The 15,468-nt window shown below is 40.1% G+C and overlaps 1 protein-coding gene across 28 annotated transcripts in view; it reads left to right on the top strand.

Moving 5' to 3' along the window:
• Positions 1 to 15,468, top strand: part of NRXN3 (neurexin 3) — a 1,418,420-nt gene that overhangs the window by 563,786 nt on the left and 839,166 nt on the right. The gene's annotated exons all lie outside the window — the stretch shown is intronic.

Below are 15,468 nucleotides of genomic sequence, written 5' to 3' on the forward strand. Positions count from 1 at the left end.
AGGAGATGGATGAATACAAATTTCTTAGGAGGAGGAAAAGTATTCCATATTTACGAAGAGGGAAATGTCAGCAGATCAGATGAAAATACCATAGATTACCATAATAAGGGCATTTGTCTGATTCTGAAAGAGAAATGTGTTTTTAGAAATCCTTACTAAATACTACTATGTTAGTAGACTAACATTTAATATGAGGAAATGTGATTTCAAAGCAATCTGAACCTTCTTTCGCCTAAATTGTGGTGGTTCAAAGAGACATTTAAGACACATATTACTTGTGTGCGGTAATGTTCTGTACATGTCAGTTTTAAGTAGGTGTTCTGTCTAGCCCATCCTAGATGGAAATCTATATCATTCCCATATTATTTTCACAGGCTTCAGTCCACTTTGAATTGGTCATAAAGTGTGTGAGGAAGATGACTCGGTGCAGAAAAACAAAGCAAAAACAACAGCACAAGGGGTAGCGTTACCTGGTGGAAGGAACAGAACTTTTAGGTTCAGTTAGATCTGTTCTGCTTATTAGCTCTTGGTCCTGAGGCGATTTCTCTGTGCCACTGTTATTATTAGTAATAGCTAAAACATTATTTAATGAAGAAGAAACACGTCTGAACAACGTAGCTCCCAACAACGTGATTTCCAGCCCAGCATTTAAACAGACACCAAAGCCTTGCATCTCACAGCTTGAATTGCTCATTGATCATTTGAACTTGGAACAGTAGAAATATCAGTTTCCCCAGGCCTCCTGGGTACTCGTCTAACCTTTCTGATTTGTCAAAGCAAATTGCTTCTTTTGTACAATGTTTCAATGGAAACAAGACAGGGATCAGTGTTTGAAGAAGCTGAGTGTACCCAAGATAACTTCTAGGGTTTTAATGGAGCAGTTTTTTTGGCAGCCAGTTTAGAATCTTGTGTGAAATGAATTCAGGGCTATTTGATTCATTTAAGTAAGGTCATATCATTAAGAGGAGGATCCTCATCTACCAAAGTCTTAGGGACCAAGGGTAATTTTTAATCCTAGAGGGATTATATTCTCCCTGGTAAAGTTGGGTAGTACAAGTGACATACATTTATATGTTTGCCCATGATGAACTATATGCAGAAGAAACCAAAACAGCAGAATCATATGGGCCAATATTTAATGAACAATTATTTTGTGCCAGGTAATATTTTCAATTAATATATACATATATATGTTTGTTTATATGTATATATTATCCTTTTATCCCCACAACAATTATATGCATAGACAGGACCAGCTGCATAATCTGTGGCGCCTGGTGCAAAATGCAAAAACAAGCTCCAGGTTTCAAAAGCAGCAAAAAGTTTTTTTCCTTTTTGAAATCTTTCTTTTTCACTATCAAGGTGTCATGTAAAAAGTTTTAAAACACAATTTTTTTTTATCTAAAGTGCTCCCTCAAGCATGGAGATACTCACAGGGTGAGTGCAGACCCTTCCAGACACTTCAAGGCCCCTCCCTGTGACTCTGCATGTGAAGACAAAAAGCAGCAGCAGTTTCTGAGTGGAGGCGGGAAAAAAAAACTTTTCCTGGGGAAGCAAGACGACTCATGAGTCAGCGCTTCCACTGAACTTCACTTATAAAACACAAAATCAAAGATGCACATCTCATGAATTTTAAGACAGACTGCGAAGCACTGTACCTGACATGCACAGGGTTCTGTGTGGCTGTGCGGGCTGCGCACCAAGGAAGCTGGCCTTGGAAGTACGTGATATTATTGTATTTCTACACCATGTAATTTTTAAAATATACTGTAGCTATTATATACAACTCGGCTAGTTCTAAATTTCAGTAGACTACTAATACTGCATTTTGTAAATTTATAATTGCTCCCAGATGTCCTTCCTCGGGGCCAAAGATGAATTATGAATCCCAAGAACTGCCCTTTCCATAAAGGTTTTCACAACGGCATGTAACGACCCATCACATTTTCCTGTCCAATGGAAACATGCCTTGTTTGTGAATGTCAATGTTTAAAGGACTGGCGTTTATGACTGGTGTAATTTTGCTTGTAAAACTCGGTTATCCCTTAGCGGGTATGCTCAGTAGTCATGCGTGACTGTTTAACGATGTCTTCACTTCCCTTTCCCAGGGATTGTCCTCTTTTGGTGCCCAGTCATGAATGAGAGGTCAAACTCCTAGTCTATTTTTACTGAACCTTAGCCTCCAAGAGTCTGAATTACCATTTATTTCTCTAGTAGATCATCAGCAACTAGGAAACAGAATTTGGATATTCTCACACTAATGTACCATTGAGGCAGAAATCCCTTGGACTAACTGAGAGGGAACAAAAAGGAATAATTGACTATTTGATGTCTTTAGGATGATGCTCTCCAACATCTTGGTTTCTGATTTGTTATTCCGTATTCACCTTTACCTAACATAAAGATGATTCATTTGAATCCCTTTCAAAAGGAATGAATGATGGGAAAATTATTGAGTCTCATCAGAATATTTTAAAGGAAAAGCTCTGTCCTTTCCAACAAATTCCACAGAACATTTGGAACAGAACAAGAGAAAATGGTTTTCAAGCTAATGAGTGAAAGCGAAACACTTGCTGTGGCTATAATGACTGCCATTTCTAAGGTCTGCCAGGCCAGGCCATTTTTCAATGTCTTGCTGGAAAGAATAATTTATGTAGGCTTCCACTGTGCACAGTCGTTACTGGCTTGCCTTGTCCCTGCCTTTGTGATTTGGGGTACTGCAGTGGGAGCTGACATGCTGAGCTATTTGGCCGTCTCAGCCTCATGGCCAGCTCTTACTCAAAATAATGTCAGGGGAAAATGACAACACCGCTTCAGGGATGTAAGCTAGATTTCACATAGTTTTTGTATTCATGGAAGAGCATTTCCTTGTACTGTAAGTGTACTTGGTTCTATGTAACAACATACTTAGTCGAGTGTGACTTTATTGTCACTACCTTTGGAGGCACATATTCATTCTCCTGTGGAGTAGTTAATGTCCTTCCACTGAAATTGTTTTGTACAAAGAACTGGTTTACTTGAACCCTCTGTATTCAGACTGATGGTTTATGTCACAGTTATCTGCAGACAGCAAGTGTTTATTGATGAGGATTTTATCACCTTTCTGTGTGATTAAATCTTTGCTTAGCTTTTCCCTCTAAATCACCATTTAATTTATAGTTCAATTATAATTGATCCAAGCGCTACCAGTGAGTAATTCTACTGATGACGGGTTACATGTTTGTGAGGCAGGTTAACTTTTAAACTCATCCTCTTTTAGAGAGAATCTTGCTTCAACTAAAAACAATGAATTAAATATTTATCTCACAAATGAGAGTCCTTAACATTGAATAAAGTTCATTAAATATTTCCATCAAGTATTGGATGCTTGGAGGTCCACTCTAAAAAGTCTATACAGAGGTTAGCTACCTTTTTCTATAAATGATCAGATAGCAAATATTTTAAACTTATGAGCCTATAGTTTCTGTCATAATAACCACATCATCTGTTGCAATTCAATTCTCTCGTCATACTAGTACAAAAACAGCAACAGAGAATATGTGAACTAATGGGCAAGGCTGAGTTCCAGTACAACTTTATTTATTAAAATAGGCAGCAGGCCAGATCTGGCCCCAATCAGCCGTAGTTTGCTGATCCCTGGACTAGGACCACAAGAGAGGTGTATTTGTAGAAATTGTGTTTGGAAAGTAGACAAAACTACCTAGGATTCCAAACTATAAGAGAAATGGAAGTTTGAAAAACTGTTTAAAGCAATTTTTTCCCAGGTGCTTGTAAGGAAATGCTGAATGAGATCAACACTGTCCCTATGCTTATGAGGCTTGGATTCTATTTGAGTTGTTTGTGAACTTGTAAATATGTGTATGTATCAAATAATGCCTAATGCAATGGGTAAAATTAAATAGAGTAAAGTAAATGTCTTGAGGTGGGAGGACATATAGCTTTAGATAGAACTTTCCTGGAAGTTTATCTGAGAAAATGACATGTATTTTGGACATTTGAAACTTGAATGAAGAAACAGATCTAGGGAGGGTTTAGGGAAAGAGCATTCTGTGCAGAAGCAGTCATGAAAAATCAAGGACTTAGGGAAAGAGTATATGGTTGGTGTATTTAAAGAAAGGGAAACACTAGTGTGGTTAAACCATGGCAGGTAGGGCAGAGAAATAGGGACCATTTGTCTTTATCTTGTACAGTTCCCATTAGACTGACCTATAATCATAGTTTTATATGAGTTAAGAAATGTCCCTTGTGATTCACCATCATCCTTTCTTTTATTCTATTTTATTTCTTTGGGGAGACAGATTCGCAGGTATCTGGAGTGTTTGTTGTCAAAATATAATATTCACAAATTTTAATCCACTGTTATTAAAGTGGAAGCAAACCAGTGTTTCAGTTGAAGGATAGTTAAATAACTGTTGTAACTGCATTTAAAGAAGTGTTGAGACAGGAGGAGATCAGAGGTGAGACTTTTAGGGTTAAGAGAGCCATATATGAACCCACAGGTCTAATCATTTGAGCAATATAGAAGATTTCACAATAGCTTATCATCTGGGATTGCTAAACTGGGTAAAATAGCTCAACCATTGGTAGTTTCAGTGTGGACGCCTAGATGCCCCAAACTCAACAGTTGATGGGATACTGTTAAATGAAAAAACCTTATCTTTTCCTAAAAAATCAACCCAGTTTCTTTTACATAAAATATTGCATCAGATTCTGTATTATATGGTAATTTTATGAAGCTTTGGAAATAATACTGTTTGTTATTTGGGGTTGTGAAAACATTTATCCAAGAAGAATTGCTTATATCTAAATAATTTGACTCAGAATGAAGTCCTTTGCCTCAATTAAGTAGAATTTGAGGGAATGGTTCTAACTGAATTAAGTCCAACTCAGGGAAGTTAATTAGAGTGTTTTGCCTTGAAAGACAGTTTTCTAGGCAACGTGTTTGATAAAATTGCTTCAGATGAATGCTAAAGAATTCTGTGTTCTAGTAAGAGACTAAAACACATAAGCACTAGCCTGTTACAACTCCAGATAGCCAGGGGGGAAAAGTCAGTCTCAATTAATGAAAGAGCACATCATGGAGTTTTAGAAAAATAAAATTGCTTTCAGATAATGACTAGACCAAGATAATTGTGTGCTGTGTATCTCCATCCTAATAAATGAATTTAGAAAATACATAAGCCTGACTTACTACTAGCATTTTAGTTGATTAAAATAAAGTATTTCTTCCAAGTTACTTGTCACATCCTTAAAATTATTTTACTTTTATAAGTAAAGCTAACAAGCTCAGCAAAACTGATTTTATACCTTAAATTTGCTATATACAGCCATTCTTTATGGATGCCATAAAGGTATGTATTAGCCTAGATTACATTACAAATTCTAAATTTGTGTTTGATTCTGAGTTAATAAGTTTTATGGGTTAGAAGCCTAAATGCATAGATGCTAGGATAATATAGGCTTTCCTGAAGTTTGTTTTTCATGAAAGTGAAGGTAAGAGGTTATATTTTGTAACACAGGGTATTTTTTTTTTTTAACCTTGTCTTAGCACAAGATAGTGTAGGGATTTAAAAAAATTAAATTTAAGTTAGGATTAATGTATCTACTTTTCATTGGTGTTTTATATGTATATCTAGCATAATACCTAATATGCCAGGGAGCATTAAAGAAAATTATTTAACAATAAAATAGTATTTGCTTAACGCCATTTATATTTTTCTTTTTTCTAAGAGGATATAATGTATTCCTTTAAGCATCCTGAATTTCTTCATTGGAGTTGGCAGCAGCAGCTGTTATAAAGGGAACATTTTTGAAATATAATCTTAATCACATCTAGTGCCATATCCATCAGAGCTTCCATTTTATGTGGCACATTCAACTTCATTGTCTGACAGCAATGAAATGATGCTACTCTACACATCTATGGAAGTTTTACTGAATATCATCAAATGTTTAGCAAATATTTAAAACATTTCACATATTCTTACAACCAGGAATCACACATTGAAGAGTATTTCCTGGTTTGGGAACTTTAATATAATGAAAAAGTGAAAAATAGATCTTGCTCTGATGTGGGAGTAGAATGAGCTGATAGCTTTATTAACTGGCTTGCTATTCTTATAGAACAGGGTAATAGACATGTTATTTTTCCACTAAACTCATTGCCAGGCCAAGACCATGTATGAGACTTACTCTTGTGGCTAAAGTTGGCGATAAAACTTAGACTTTTGATTTCTAAACTATAGCATGCAGGTATCAGAAAGTTGATGAAGCAAGCCATAGTCCTCACTGCAGATGGATAGGACAATAACACATGTATTTGCAATTTTACCAGAGTTTTCATGGGCGAATATGAATACTCCTCCATTTCCTGAAAACTCCTCAGGTTTGGAATGCCAGTGCCATCACAATTTACTTTTTCTAATGCTTTCAGTAATATCACACAAAAATAATGTGATTATCATTACGTTTTACATTTGATTGTTTTATACACAGTGGAACCATCACTTAAGTAGATAAAATTGCTCTGTCTCATTCTTGGCTTTTGTTCAGGGTCACATATAATTTTTTTTGCAAGATGTTTGTCTATTTCTTTTGGCCTTGAAATGAGGAAAAAAAAATTATATATATATTAGAAAATTGTTTCTGACTCAAAGGATACTTAGCATTGTTTCCTGGATCAAAAATGGTTATCAGATTTTCCAGCTGCATATAATCATACCTGTCAAATAGCCAGTGATGGTGACTTCAATAAGTCCATGCAAGGTGCTTACACAGCCAACTGTTCTGTTGTACTTGCTACGAATGGATGATCCTCCTAGACTCCAGGTTGTTACTACTTAGCTCCTTTAGAAGGAGGCAGCCGTTCATGAAAAGCAGCTGTAAATACACATTATTCAGGTATTTCCTAATTAAACTAACAGCTTATTATACGATGGCGCATGACATGAGAATTCGCAAGTAGGCTAAATAGGAATGAGGTTGTAACTTAGTGTTTGTTCCTTCTTGCCATTTGCTTCAGGCAGGTCCTCTCCATGTCTTTATGTACAATAGTGGGTCATACCAGCCCTCTTCTTGGTGCAGAAAAAGAGGAGGATGAGAGGATGAATGCATGAGAGCACTCAGATCAAAGGCAGGCACCGCCGTAAGCAAAAGGCATCTCCTTAGACGTTTCTCCCCAACTTTGGAAAATGAATGAATCTCAGTTGTGGTTTAAATAATATGTCAAATTCTAGGACCAGAGAAAACTGAGTATTCTTATTAATATCCCCAAGATGCAGTAATGTTGGTTCGTGAGAAGGAGCCCATATATCAGTTGTAAAGTACTAATTCTGTTGAAGCTACATCAGGCACTGTAGAGTTATCTTCAGGTCTGGTCCACATGGAATTTACAGTATAGTTTCACACATGAAACAGCTCCTTGGGGAACAAATAACAATATTGCCCTTGAAGATTTATAATCAAGGGATGAGAATTAGATATGGGCGCATTTGACGGCCCACCTCCAGCCCCCTTCTCAGCTCCACACTGCAGGAGAGCTGCTCAGACTAGACATGGCTATGTTTCTGTTGGTTTCTCCCAAGTTCTCCTATTTCTATTGTTTGATAAATAAAATGGTTTTTTTTCCCCCATGCTCCTTAACAAATTCTTTAATTAGCATACCATAAATTGTTTGATGCACCAAGTTATTTCATTTTTTTGTTTTTGCCTAATATCTTTTTAGTGACTGCTTCCTTCAGGAATTCTTGGGGCTCCAGTCTTGCCTAGCCCCGAAGTGTCAGGAAGCTTCCAGGATTCCTCATCTTGTGAAGTTTATAGAACCTTCCTTTCCACAATTGCTTATCATCATTTCCAGAGGGAATCAGTGTGTTTAGCTACTTTTTAGGCATGGCAAGATGGACATTCCTTAGACTGAGTATTCTGCTTTTTCTTATGCTTAATCTAAGAAATTCAAATAATTCTTTTCTCTGCGGCTTCTTCTTAGAGTATTTTAATAAGAAAAGCATCAAAATGCCTCAGGCAAGACAGAGACTCTTGGGTCAGGAAAACTTAGAGACATACTTGGAGAGAGCATTTAAAAGATTCAGAGATCTTGTCTACCACAATGCCAACCTGAATGAGCCTGATCTCATCTGAGCTTGGAAGCTAAGCAGCATTGGGCCTGGTTAGTACTTGGATGGGAGATCACCTTGGAATACCAGGGGAAAAAAAGTTTCAAAGATCTTGATCATCTAGGGTAGAGGTAAACTATTTCAGGTGGTAAGAATTGTAGGAAGTGGCCTTCTAAACCTGAAAAAAAAAATATTCAAACTTTTAAAGACCTGCTCTGTTCCTGGTACTGTGATCAGCAATTTCTGTTCATTTTTTTTCATTTAGTCCTCTCAACAACCCTGCCATTATTATTCCTTTCTGAGGTGAGGAAACCAGTGTGCTCAGTATTATTCATCCAATATTTATTGACTATTCATATTTCTAAGTGCAGATAATGTAGCTCCAAATGAGGCAGCTTATATTTTAGAGAAGGGACACAGGCAATTAGTAAGTCAGTAAATAAGTAGCATAATTTTTCTGGGGCTATATGTTACGAAGAAGGTACAGCATTCCCTGTGAGTGTGGGGATGGGGGGTAAGTTAGGGGACTGGTCAGGAAGACCTCCCTAGGAGGGGCCCGTTATGCTGAGAACTGAATGAAGAGAGGAGGCCGCCTTGGGGAAATGTAGGGAGAAGCAGTCCAGGCAGAGGGTCTTGCCGGTGTGAGGGTGGGAACACAGTGAGTATGTTTGCAAGATAGAAAGAAAGCGTATGTGGCTGGAGAATGAACAGGGTGTGGGGGCTGGTAAGAAAAGAGACAAGTGCCAGGTAGGGTCTTAACAGTTAAGACAAGAGGTTTGAATCTTCTGCTAAAAGCAACAGGGAGCTTTGAGGATGTTAAAAGTAGATGAGTGATGTGATCCAATACATACTTTAAAGTTTCCTCAAGCTACGAGGAGTTTATTCAAGGTGGGACTGGTACAAAGAGGAAAAAGGGGTAAAATTGCTCACCTGGGACTCAAACCCAGGTCCCTCTGCCTTCAAAACCGGTCCCTGTAGAACAAAGCCTGTACTGTTTTCCTTGACCACCAGTGTTAAGAAGTTTGAATGGAAGAATGTAGACAGTGGTAAGAGGAAACCCAGACTGTAGAGCGCTAAAGACAAAGTTTCCATTATTTTAGGAAAATTAAGCAGGTCAGTCAGTGCCAACACCTGGGAATCTGGGGGCGGGTCACCTTTGAGTGACAGGCCTGTGTGTCCCTTACCGTGTTGATCTTCAACCCTGTGACCAGGTCACAGTGAGGAGGCCCCTATCTACGCCATCTAAGGGGAGTTTTGTTTGTGAGTCCCCGTGCAAGCGGGCTGGTTGGTTTGAAACTGCTGAAACTCTGTTGCTGACTTTTCTCTTCCTCCTTGCTCATAGCCTGTCTAGTCAGTGCTGCGCTCGTGAACATGGACTAGGTGCAGAAAGCAGCAAGCTTTGGAAGGTTGAAGAACAAGTTGGACATTAAATAATTTACCCTGCCTTGCTAAGCTAGAAGCACATACAGCATGCGGTAGGGAAAAGAAAGAACACTCCTTAAGGGGGGGGGGCGGTGTGTGTGTGTGTGTGTGTGTGTGTGTGTGTGTGTGTGTGTGTTGCAGCCTCTCCTCCCCTCCTCTCCCTCCCCCTGCCCCACCCCCGTCCATCTGTGAAGCCTGAATTCTTATACTGGCTGTCTCCAGAGGGCCCAGCCTTAGTCACGTTCTCTGCATTGTGCATCACTCCCAAGTCTATCTGCTTATGTCAGTTGTTTACCAGTTCCCTTTGGCTGTCTGCTCCTTATCATATCATTGATCAGTCAATCCTGGGCAGCTCAGGTTCGGAGGGGAGAGGGGACTGGAAAAGGAAAGCAGGAGTAGAGAATAGCTGTGGACCATCAGTTAAAATGGTTCCAAAAATAGCTCAGCCAGGATGATGATAGCTCTGCTTGCAGCCGCCCCCAATGGGATTTACGCACTTCGCTAAGATTCTCTGCTGAAATGTATTCCACCAGCTGCTTCTGCAGTTGGTGGTAGCTGGTGGTGGCAGCAGTGGGCCAGCTACACCTTCTAAGAAGGAATTGGAAGCAATGGGTTTGGGATACAATAGGCTCCCACAAGGAGATGAGACTTGCCAGAGCCTGTTCGAACTCCCCAGGTATGAGGCAACTGTGTTCTTTTTAAGCTATGTTCAGGGCATTTGGCATCCAGCTTCTCACCCCCCACAAACCAAAACTTTTTTAATGAGGTGGAGGAATGAGGGATGACAAATGGTTATATTACCCACCCACTGTGTGTCCGTTGGTTATTTTGCTGTTGCTATTAATTGTATACACAGACTTTTTTCTCTCTATTGCACCTTCCGCTAGGGGAACCAGTTACATAAAGCTCTCAGACTTACAATAACACTTTGGTTTTATCCAGGACCTTCATTTACTAACCTCTGTCTACAAAGTTGCTGCATCTAATACTGTAGTATAAATAATCACGACTTTTATAAAGGGCTCGGCCCCTTGAATATGCTAAGTAGAAAATTTCATGCAATTTCTCAGTGGGAACTGTCTAGTGAGGTGACCCTTTTCAAAATGAAATAATTTCTCACAGACTCTCAGAATTTTGTAACCAAATCCCCTCCAGCCACTGTTCCTCTAATTAAAGGGTTTTTTGTTTGTTTGTTTGTTTTTGTTTTTGTTTTTGTTTTTGCATCCCGATTTTCATCTGAAGCACTAGTCTTGCTTTGACACACAGCATACACTGAATCAATCCAAAATTTGTCTACTTCATTCAAAAGTCCCGAAGTGTTCAAATTGTAGGTACTTGAAAAAATTAAGATGTTTAAAATTTTAAGACCAAGGAGACTTAGGATATGGTCAGGACACAAAATAAAAGGAACAGAGAAAATAGAATGTTGCTTATTCTATTATCTGTCATGATGTAGGGATGGGGAGGGGGAAGGAGAAAAATAACTCTCTCCTTATCAATTCTAGCTTCTGCTGCTGCCATGAGTATATATATTGTCATTCAAAAAGGCTTTTACCTACTTTTAGTAGACTATTCAATGAAGAGCAATTTTATCACCTAAGTGAGCGACTGGCTAGAATGCAGTTTCTTCTGCTCCATGAACAGAATATCTCACTCAGTAGGTCAGATTGGGGCCATGAATCTGCATTTTAACATATGCTCTTGCTTAGTAATTCTGATGTAGAGATTGCTACCCGCCCTCCAACACACACACACACACACACACACACACACACACACACACACACACACATAGGGGGTGCTATAATTTGGAACCCCTGAGAAGTTAATTCGTTGCACAGTTACTGCTTTTTATAGGTAATCCATGTTGAGGTGTGGATAGGACAATTTACATTAGCAGAAAGACCGCCAGCATTGGAGAAGAGCAGGGAGAAAATAGACTATGATGGTGGAAGGTTTCAGCTGAAGTCTTAGTGTGTCAGGGGCAGCCATTTCCTTGTTGCAACCCAGATAAGATCCACACGCAGTTCCTTTCTTGATGCAGCAGGGAGCTGTATCATGAGGTGCCATGAGGTGGTCAGCTGCTCCCTCCCCTGAACTCCTTCTGGATTCTATGAAGTCAGTGTTCAAGTTCACTTAACCTACATCGCCACCTACTGTCCACCCTCCTCCCTGACTGTGAAGCTTTTGCTTGGGTGGAGATGAGGCGTGAGTGGCTACACCGCGTGAATACAAATGAGACTGCGAATGCAGGTCTCTGGACCCGTATTCAGAATGCTTGATTTGCAATGGTTATTCAGAATTATGGCATTTCTATCCGTATTTCTAAGGTCACCCTTTATCTTAATCCAGAAGCAAATTACCTTTGGATTAGAAGTAGCAGCCAAATTCCTATTAAAATGAAAACAAACCACTCTCCACCTTATTATGTCTAAGGCCCTCTCTGTTGGCTTTAAAATTTTTATTGATTCGAAGGTTTAATGTTAGCTCCAATTGTGAATAATGGTCGCTTTGGGCCTTTGAGTGCTCCTGGCAGGTGTCAAGCTAATTTATAGAAGGGAATCTGAAAACACTTTGCCCCAATTTTTCGTTCCGTTATTTTGGTGTCTTTGCTCCTTGAGATGTTTGCTACTTAGGTGGACTGGAAAATACTCCAAAATAGCCCCCTTCTCTCATTCCGTGAGAGCGAGAAGTGTCCTTTGAGAAATACCTACTGGGGGTTGCTGGCTTCTTGCTCCTGTCTCTGGTGTCTTCAGACCTGGAGACAGAAATCATCCTGCGAGTTTCTCTGGTTGCATTCTTTGACCGTTCCCTTCCACACGTTTGTTCTTCATTTAATCTTGTATTGAAAAACATAAGTTATTGGAACTTTTACCTTTAGTGAAGACCTACTTTTGCTTGTTGTTACATGAAAGAATAGTATTCCAGGAAACAGATATTTGCATAGATGGAAAATCTTATTTTTATAATTTTTAGATTTAGGTTAGGCAGCATTATTTCAAGTTGATTTATTGGAACCTAAAACTGAATCTCTGTATTAGAATCCAGGGAAAGCTAGAGTTTTTCTTGAGTGATATTCTATATATGGAATGACTTTAGAGATATGTTAGCTGTTAGTGATACACATCGGATATTTGACATTTGGTATCAGACATAGAGTGATTATCAAGGAGAATAAAATAGGACTAGTACAACTCCCTCCCCCCCCCTTTACCTCTACTATCTAGGGAATATAATGGAATTTTTATAACCAAGAACGAAGTCTTTAATGCTCTTGCCTTTGTTCTGCTAACAAAATTTCTTCCAATAAGAAAACCCCAACAACTTAGAAAGTCATTAAAGTACCTCTCTATTTTAGCAATTCTTTATAAAGGCTATCTTTAACCATGATGTGCTTTTATATCATGATAAGATTAATTTTAAAAAATTATAGGCTCAACAGCCTCACTTAAAAGCATTACTTCATTCTTGTAACATGATTTCTTATTGGCTACTTTATTGTCTAGGAGCATGTGGATGCATTGCTGTTCCTCATAACTATATTTATAATATGGAATTGAAGTGTTGCATGTTGGGTCATATTAATAATAGCTACCTTTATTGAGCACTCACTGCCTGCCAGGCCTTTGGCAAACTGTTTCATGTATTATTTTATTCTCGAAATAACTCTGAGAGGTCACTGCTGTTCTTTGCACTTTACGGATGATGGAAATTGAGACACAGAGAGGTTGACTTGGCCTAACAGCACACATTTAGTAAATGGCAGAAAATGAACTTGAATCTAGAGCCAGCCTCTTTCTAAAGTTCATATTCTTAAACATGTGGCTCAAAATCATTCAGTCCTAAGTCCCTCTCTAGTCCACAATTTTATCTCTGCTTATTTTTTGAGAGTTTTCTTGTCATTGTCGATTCTTTCTTTCTTAGAATTTCCTATAGTTAAATCGCTGTTCCAAGATTCCAGTCTTGATTTACAGCCCTTTGTTCTTTATCTGGAAAGGACAGAGGACGTGTACCTGTCACAGTGAGCATGAAGCATGTCGTAGTCGAGGGAAAAGGACCGCTTCCCTGTCCAGTAACCACGTTCGTGTCCCCAGTTGCCCTGGTCAGTGCGAGGCGTTTGCCCGCCCCTGCAGGAAGGGGGCCATGCGCGCCTCTGCGCATTTCTGTCCAGTGCCTGCTGCACAGTCATAGCTGAATTCCGGAAGGCCTCGCTCTCTGGGGTCAGGGCATCCAAAATGACTAGGGAGTCCGCCCTCCCCCATTCTCAGCACAGCCCTGTGGCACCGCTCCTCAGAGTGAAGGTCCCGGAAGCCAGAGAGCTTGTTACTGCTAGAAATCGACGTGACCTATACATTGCTCTTCTCTTTCTGAAAAGAGTTGTTGCAGTTCTCAAACCTTTGGCCCGACACTTTGAATAGAGGGGTTATGTTTCTTAAAAACATTCCCTGACTCAGTTAAAAAAAAAAAAAATCAAGCTCCCAGACTTGACTCATCATGAAAAAACACCTGGAGCATTGTTTTGGGGGGGGGGGGCGGGGAAGATTCTTAGGATTTAGACATATTCCTTTTCATAAATGCCTCTGGAGGATTTGACAGTCAGTCTGTGTTAGGGTCACCCTTCCAATAAATTCCAGTCTTTTTTGCAGGAGGAGAGTAAAGGAAACATTTCTGTCGCCTCGGAGGTTAAAGTTTAAATCTTCTTTCTGCTTTTGGGACATCCTCGCCACATTTCACTTCTGGGGACAGTTCTTGTTAAGTGGATACTTCCATCTAGCGTGTTGTTTAACTGAGATGTTGGCTAGGAGGTGTCCGTGGGCAGGCAGCCAGATCCAATCCTGCGGAAGGCTTTGGAGAAGCAGCTGCTGGAGGGGACAGGGAGGTGGCTTTATCCAGAAGACGTGAAGCGCGTAGGCATCTGTGCTCCAAACCCTCCAGTAACCTCAGTTGTTTAGCAGCTGTTTGGTGAGCACAGCATGTTAGGGAGAGAGCAGTGTGTGCCAGAGACTCAGTGGTGAGTAGACATGGTCTCTTCCTTCATGATGCTTACTAGTTAGTGCTAGAGACAGACACTAAATAAATAAATACACTAGGGCAAAGTTAAAAACTTAACTACATAAGTGCCATGAAGGGAGATTTCAGTGTGCAAGGGGGTATGACCAGAAGACCTGTTTTACTCTGGGGTGGCTGTGGGGCATCAAGGAAGGCCTTCCCAAGCAGGTGACGCTTGAGCTGAACTTAGAATGATGGATGGGAGTTAGCTAGGCTAAGAGAATGAGGCATGCGAAGGATCTTTAAAGAACTTGACATGAATGTGGCTGAAGCAAAGAGAGGGATGAGTAGAGCAGCAGCAGATGAGGCTGGAGAGGATGGGAAGGGTCAGACAGTGCAGGCCATAGTCATGATAAGAAATTTGCTCTTCATCTTAAAGGCAGCTGAGCTTGGGTTCTTTCACCTTGATCAACACAAGTCCTCGGCCCTCTTGCTTTTTCTTCTTGTCATCTGTCCATGCTTTTTCCCTGAGCCTTTCCCACTGATCTGTAGTGGCCTCTGTAGTGAAGGAAGTGTTGTGGCCATCAGTGAGTGGCTCTGCAGACCACCCCTTGAGTGAACAAAGGGATGCAAGTGAAAGGTGTGTTCTCTGCAGGCGGGGCACATCGCCTCACCGCATCGCCTTTGATGCTTGCCGCCCTCCCTGCCCACCTTTCTCTTCCCCACTGCACCCTGTCCAAGGCATGCTGACCAGCCTTGTCACTCTGGCCGCTAATTTGCCTAGCTGAAGCAAGTAAGATCATGTGCCTTAGGATGTGGAAGCATTCTGCAAGGATGAAGCAAGACCACCACATTTGCATGCATAAATACTACTTAGCCAGCTTCTGCTTCTCTCCGAGATGTGCAAATAGTCTCTAAGTGTTTTTACGCATCAGCGCTCCAATAA

This window comes from Rousettus aegyptiacus, unplaced genomic scaffold (genome assembly GCF_014176215.1).
Source record: "Rousettus aegyptiacus isolate mRouAeg1 unplaced genomic scaffold, mRouAeg1.p scaffold_m13_p_3, whole genome shotgun sequence".
In the NCBI taxonomy this organism is placed as follows: Eukaryota; Metazoa; Chordata; class Mammalia; order Chiroptera; family Pteropodidae; genus Rousettus; species Rousettus aegyptiacus.